The 7,291-nt window shown below is 37.3% G+C and overlaps 2 pseudogenes; one reads left to right on the top strand and one right to left on the bottom strand.

The window, feature by feature from the left end:
* The first annotated feature begins 4,430 nt into the window (after window positions 1-4,430).
* Window positions 4,431-6,045, top strand: LOC102863546 (annotated as a pseudogene).
* A 111-nt stretch (window positions 6,046-6,156) lies between these two features.
* Window positions 6,157-6,658, bottom strand: LOC102843985 (annotated as a pseudogene).
* Between the last annotated feature and the right edge of the window lie 633 nt (window positions 6,659-7,291).

Below are 7,291 nucleotides of genomic sequence, written 5' to 3'. Positions count from 1 at the left end.
TTGAGGTCTTTCTAAACCAGGTCCAATGGACCAATAGCAATATTGCAGCCATAAATGGTGTTGTTTGTGCGTTAGTAAGTCAATGAGGAAGTGAGGTATCAGTGCCATCTTGTAATGGCGGCGTGCAAGTGCGGACCGCGCATGTGCAATGACGTCAATGATCTTAAACAGCTAGCCTGCTGCTGTGGTCGGCCTGCTGCAATCATTTTCACTGAACTGTACTTGTAGGTTTTGGCATAATTTTGGCTGTGCTTATTCTCCAAAACAAAAAATAAATCAAAATTTAAAAAGTATATAAAACACTACATTTGCAAATTCAGCTTTTTCAATTATATGCTCCAGTGATATAGATTACTTTAATCATGTGCATACAATAGTCATTGCTAAAATTGTTACCTCTGTAAACAAAACTCACTGCTTCCTAAACAATGACTTCCTCATTCCCCTTCCTTCCTATTCGTGGTAACAACTCTTACATTTTGGTTTCCATTCATTTGCTTATTCTTATCATTTTGAATAAGTGAGATTATATAATACTTGTCCTTTTGTGATTGACTTATTTCACCAAGCATAAGATCTTCAGGATTCACGCATGTGATAGCATGAGTCAAGACTTCTTTTTTCTTTTAATGGCTGACACGTTTTGTTTCTTTTTATCTTAATTGGGTATTCTAAAGGAGCAAAATAAGTAATACAGAAACATATACAGGGTTATTTCATTGATCATGCAATTGTAGGGATTGACCAATACCAGATTCATAGGTCACACAATCAACTGGAAATCTCTTCTGATTTATGGGATTGTGGGGGTTGTCATATCCAAAATCCAAATGTCAAGCAAAAGGCCTGATACTTCTACAGGCTTATATCCCAAAATCTGAAGGTCAGATGATGAGAAAAATGTAGATTCAAGAGAGAGTGGACAAGCTCTTAATTTGACAGAATATCCAATTTATATTCTGGTGGCAGATCAATACTCTCAAGCAAACTCTTCTTTCAGTTGAATGGTTGATCATATCATACAAGGTGATTATATTACATGTAATAGGGAAAGATAATTCTCAGTGTCTTTCATTCTACTGAGAATCACTCAAGATGACACAAAAAATCAATCATCACATTCCTTGATATCTTCTAGGTTGTTGCTACCTTTCGGCTTTTATGAGTCCTGCTGCAGTGAACATTGGTGTACATATGTCTGTTCACATTGATACTGTTGAATCTTGGGTGTGTAACTGATAGTAGAACTGAGAAATTATATAGCTATGCTTAACTTTGTGACAAACTGCCAAACTGTGTTTCACAGTGTCTATACAATTCTACAATCATTTCAAGAATCGATAAAAATTCTAGGTTCTCTGCATTCTTAAAAGGTCTTTTGTTTTGTTTTTATTATTATGGTCATTATATGTGTGAAGTGGTAACTTGTTTTGCTTTTAGTTTGCATTTCTCTAATTATGCAGATGATACAACCCTGCTTGCTGAAACTGAGGAGGACCTGAATCACTTGCTGTAGAAAGTCAAGGATTGTAGCCTTTAATATGTATTGAAGCTCAACATCAAGAAAACAAAGATTCTCATCACTGGGCTGATTGGCAGCATCATGGTAGATGGTGAAGAGACTGAGATTGCTAACAGCTTTAGTTTGCTTGGCTCCACAATCAACACTCTTGGCACCAGGAGCCAGGAAATTAAAAGATGTATTGCGGTGGGAAAGTCTGCTGTTAGGGATCTCTCCAGAGTACTGAAGAGCAATGATGTCACTCTGGAGACTAAGGTGTGCCTGATACAGTCTATGGTCTTTGCAATCACTTGTTATGCATCAGAGAGTTGGACAATAACTAGGGAGGATAGAAGGAGAATGGATGCCTTTGAGCTGTGGTGCTGGAGAAGAGTATTGAAAATACCATTGATTGCTAAGAAAATGAACAGGTTCATCCTGGAGAGAGTGAAGCCAGGCTGCTCCTTGGAGGCAAGGATTCTGAAGCTTCCTCTGACATACTTTGGACATGTTGCAAAGAGGGACCAGTCCTTGGAGAGGGAAGTCATGCTTGGGAGGGTGGAGGGATAGTGCAGGAGAGGAAGACCCTCGATGAGATGGATTGATTCAGTGACGGGAGTAATGGGAGTAGGTATGTCAGAGACAGTGAGGTTGGCACAGGATAGAGCAGGGTTTAGGTCTCTTTTACATAGGGTCGCTATGAGTCGCAGGCAACTTGATGGCACACAACAGCAACAACAACATTGTGTAATATAGGCATCTTGGTGGTTTAGCTGTAAGAAGTTGCACTGCAATTTCAAAGGCAAGCGGTTCAAATCCACCAGTTGTTCCATGGGAGAAGGATGGACAATCTTTTCCTGTGCGAATTACTGCCTCTGAAAAAGTGCTGTAGGGTCAGCTTTGAATTGGTTCAGTCCTGACTGAACAGTACACAACAACAAAGGGAGCTTTTGGGGATAAACAATGACTTCCTCCATCCTCTTCCTTCTATTCCTGGTAACTGCTACTAAATTTTGGTTTCTCTATATTTTGCTTATTCATTTGCTTAGTCCACTTGAATTTAAAACCCATCTTAAGAATTTGATGCCTTGAACACTTTAGACTAAGTCCAGATGAGTTGTAAGGTAAAATCAAGGACATCATCCATTTTTTGTTCCCATTTAAAAAAGAAAAGAAAAAAAAAGGTGGTGAAACAGAGTGTAGAAATTATCATTTAAATCACATGCAAGTAAAATCTTCCTGAAGACTATTTAAAATTATCAGAACAGTACATCAACAAGGCGTTGCCAGAAATTCAAATGGATTCAGAAGAGGCAGTGGAAGGTATATCATTACTAATGCCAGATCAACTTTGTCTGAAAGCAGAGAATACCAGGAAATTGCTTACTTGTGTTTTATTGACTATGTGGATTACAACAAATTATGGGTAACATTGAGAAGAATGAGAGTCTCGGAACACTTATTTGCTCTTATGAAACCGGCACATTAACAAATAAAGTATTCTGAATGGAACAAGGGGATAGTGCATGGTTTAAAATCAGGAAAGGTGTGCATCAGGACTGTATTCTTTCTCTGTATTTTTCAATCTGTATGTTGAGCAAATAATTTGAAAAGTTGTGCTATACAAGTAAGCTATACAAGTAAGGATTGGAGGAACACATCAATAATCTGTGTTACCCAGATAGCACAACCTTGCTTGCTCAAAGTGAAGAGGACTTGAAGTACTTACTGCAGAGTATCAAAGACTTCCACTTTCAACATGGATTACATTTCAGCATCAAGAAAACAAAAAATCCCCACCACCAGGTAACATCAAAATGGATGGTGAAAAGATTAACTTTGAAATAATGTACAACTACCATCTTCATCTGAGCTTGTTATAACTTTAAATACACAAAGCTTCATGTTTAAGCTTGGTCAAAAACTAACAAAAATGATGGCTGATTTAATATGTAGTATATACCTTACAGGAAAAATTTTACACAATTGAAACACAGTAATAATGCCATTACTAATGAAGTCCTCAATTTAGTGTCTGGAACATTCTTCCATCAAGGGAGGAAGGGGAAAATTCAGTCCAATGACTCTGTCTCAAGATCTTTGTCTCTGCTTTGCTCCACTTGTATTATCTTTTCAGTAACTGGATTAATGTAAATTATTTCATTTAGAAAATATAAAAATTCATTTTGTCTTGAGGCTAGGTATTAAACTGGAATAGCTCTTAACATCCCTGAGAATGGGGTGGTTGTGCCCTGACCTGGACATTCCTTGTTGTTTCTTTAGAATTTTTTTTTTAATATCCTGAGAGATTAAACAGTAGACTTGTTAAGGAAAAACAAATGAAACTGTAACCAAAATTTTAAAATAAAGTGTTTTTTTAAAAAAAAAAACAATTAACTTTGTCCAGAATTTCATTTTACTTAGATTCACAATCAACACACACGGTGGCAAGAGTCAAGAAATCAAAAGATGCGTTGCATTGGGAAAAACTGTCATCCAGGACCTCTTTAAAGTGTTTAAAAAGCAATAATAATAGTTTAAAGACTAAAGTGACCCTGATTCAAGCCATAATATGTTCAATTGCTTTCCAAGCATCTTAAAGTTGGATCATGAATAAGGGAGACTGAAGAAGAACTATTATCTTAAATTGTGTTATTGGAGCATGCATGCCTCAAGCTCACATCAGCTGCAAGCGCTGGTGACAAGCACCTGGTCATGGTGGTTGCAGGGCCGCAGGGCCACCCAGGCCGCTTCCAGGTACATGTGGAAGCTGCGTCCTTACACGAGCTCAGCCCGAGAAGAAACATACAGACTTTTGACATTGTGGGAAGGAAAAACTGTGGAATTCTAATTGACAATGATCAGTCCATTAGTTGAAATCATGATGTATTAACTGCTACCTTTTCTGAAACCAACTTTTTATTCACCCATTGATGAACCAACTATTGGAAATAAAAATATTGATCTAACAAGACAACCGGAAAGAAAGCACATTTTCAATTCTATTTCTAAATGCCAAACAGCATAAGAAATTAAACTCAGCAATTGGTTTTAGGGGCTAGGAAACCAGATTAATAACAGAAGAAAATGAAGAAGATAGTTTCTTTTTAGTTCCTGGGACCTGTGTTGTTGATGTAGGAAAAACAAATTCATAGACTTTGATTTCTGACTCTCAGAAAAACTTGATTCATTCAGTTATGGATATTCTCAACAGGCAAGGTCTTAGTCGCATTCCTGAATCAGAAATTGGACTGGCAGTTATTTTCATGACTACAAAGAATTACTGTGATCCTTAGGGCCAGCCAATTACAGGATTAAAGCCAAAAAATTCAGGTCTAAGCCTTTCCCAAGATTTATCGTTCAGTGAAAAACTAATGCCAAATGTCTCACAGAACGCCACAACATAAATACCCCGCACAGAATCAGAGCAAGCTGACACAGGTAGAGATTTTAGTGAAAGTCCGAAAGAAATCAGCATCTCCAGAACAGAACAAAAATTTGAAACGCTTTCACAAGAAACATCCACTGTATAAGAAAAAAAAAAAAAAGGAAAGATCCACTGTAAAAGACCCTTCTAAAACCAGCTGTCATAATAATAAAGTCTCAAATACTCTAAGTTGAAAACCCAAACTATCTGCTTTCACCAACTATATCTCCAGGTGTAAGTAAAAGTAGAGATCTGGCTTCTCAGCAGCAATAGACCAAACTCTATCAAAAACTACTTTCATCCATCAACCAAAAAAGGAAAAGAGTCATCAAATCAAGGAACACCTTCATCCAAATCAGCAAGAATGGAAACGTCTTGTTCTCTTTTTGAACAAACACAACCCACTACACTCTCAAAATGGAAAAACAAGGAACAGCATCATCTCACAAAGAGCCTGTGGGTAAAACCTCAGAGAATTTATATACAGATTTAAAATCTAATATGAAGAACTTCACCAATCAGTCTCTTCCTGCAGAAAAGCTAGAATCAAAAAAAGAAAACAGATTGAGGATTTGAGCAATAGGAGATGAAATATTAGAAGAGTTACTCAGAACCAGAGCTGGAAATTTAATTGAGTGCTAAAAAACAGAGAAAGATATCAATATCAGGGAAAAAAAACCAAGGTTGATTACACAATCAAATGTTGTATCTAATGATTCAGTAACAAGTGCAAAATATCTCAAGGGAGTGAAACTGGGAAGAAATGTGAAGTCAAAGAAGAAATCAGTATGGTCAACTAAAGAAGAGCTGTCTAACAATAATGAGTTTCGGGATGATGATGAGATGCTTCCAAGGAATGTGACAGTGACTGAATTCAGGTCCCTGGTGGTTACTAACTCTAACTCCAGAAACTCATCCAATATAAATGGAGATTATGGTCAACTAAAGAATTTCAAGAAACTCAAAAAAGGTTTCATTTCCTGGAGCAGGAAAATGTCCACATATCACTGGAGGGTCAAATTGGAGGGTACATCATGTGCATAAGAATGCAGAATTGGAAGAGTGGTTAAGGTAGAAAATGGAGGGGCAAAATAAAAATCAGCATGCAAAAAATTAAAAAAAAAAAAGAATGGATAAGAAAACTCTAAAAAAAGTCTCTTGCCAATGATCTTTTTGTTTGTTTTTGTTAACTAATTATCTTTTGTTGAAATATTTTCATCTGTAGTTCTTAGCTAGCTGGGCATTCCACAGCACCACTGTTGATGTCTTTCTTCTATGATGTCATGAGGGTGGCGGCCATCAACATTGCAGCCCACAGATTGGGCAGTTCCCAGGATCTCTTTAGTAGTTCCAGAGAGTTCTCTGGCTTAAAGACCAGTGTCGCATCTGCCAGGCAATGCCAACAATCTCATCAAAAGTGATATTCCCACAGTGTTTAATATTTTTCTGCTTCTTTCTGTTTCTGGGTGGTTCCTTTAGGGCTTTCATGATCAGGGCAGAGGAACAAGGCACCAGTTCCATCTGGGCCTCTCTGTTCTGAATGGTCAGTTTCACTGTAATCCTTAGTCCCTCCAGTCACTGATGGCCTTGGCAATGTCATCACCAAGCTTTTTTGGAGACAGACCCAGAGGGCCAATCTTGAGGGCCAGAGTGAACATGGCACTGACATCTCCACCAGAACACCTCAGGTACATGACTTTAATCTGGTTGGGGCCGAATTTGGGCGGCATGGTGGAGGTAGCTGGTGTTGGATGAACCCAGATGCGGGACAACCCGCCAATGCTCTATTTATATATAATTCTGATGTAAAAAGGAGAACATAACAGATACTTTTTTTAAAAAATTCATTTTAATTGTGGTTTTTAACGAACACTTACAGAGAAGTTAGATTTTTATTCATTCATTGTTGTACAATTGACTTCCTCACACTCCCTTCTCCCTCCCCCAGTTCACTTTTTAAAAAAAAATATTCATTGGCTTTGGAAAAATACTTACTAGCAAACATTTTTTATGTATATGAATGTAACACAAATAATCTAAAATACAAATATTTTATGGCCTGAATTTGTTTAGTAAAATTCGCAAAATTTTGTTTAGTTTTACTTTTTCCTTTGGAAAATAAATATTATGTTTTGGTTTTGGACTTTGTCATCTTAACCATACAGTAAATATTTAATAATGATGAAAGTGGCTTTTAATAAAAAAGTGTTGTGGTATTGCACTGTTAAAAGAACATACAACTCTTTTTTGGAGGAAGTGCAACAGGGGTGCTCCTTAGAGACCAAAGATTGTTGTTGTTATGTGCCGTCGAGTCGCTTGCAACTCATAGTGACCCTATGTACAACAGCCCTAAACTCTGCTCT

This window comes from Elephantulus edwardii, unplaced genomic scaffold (assembly GCF_000299155.1).
Source record: "Elephantulus edwardii isolate Elephantulus edwardi_28Jun2011 unplaced genomic scaffold, EleEdw1.0 scaffold00152, whole genome shotgun sequence".
Taxonomy (NCBI): domain Eukaryota; kingdom Metazoa; phylum Chordata; class Mammalia; order Macroscelidea; family Macroscelididae; genus Elephantulus; species Elephantulus edwardii.
Note: the sequence above shows the minus strand (reverse complement) of the source record. Positions and strands in the feature narration are given on the sequence as shown.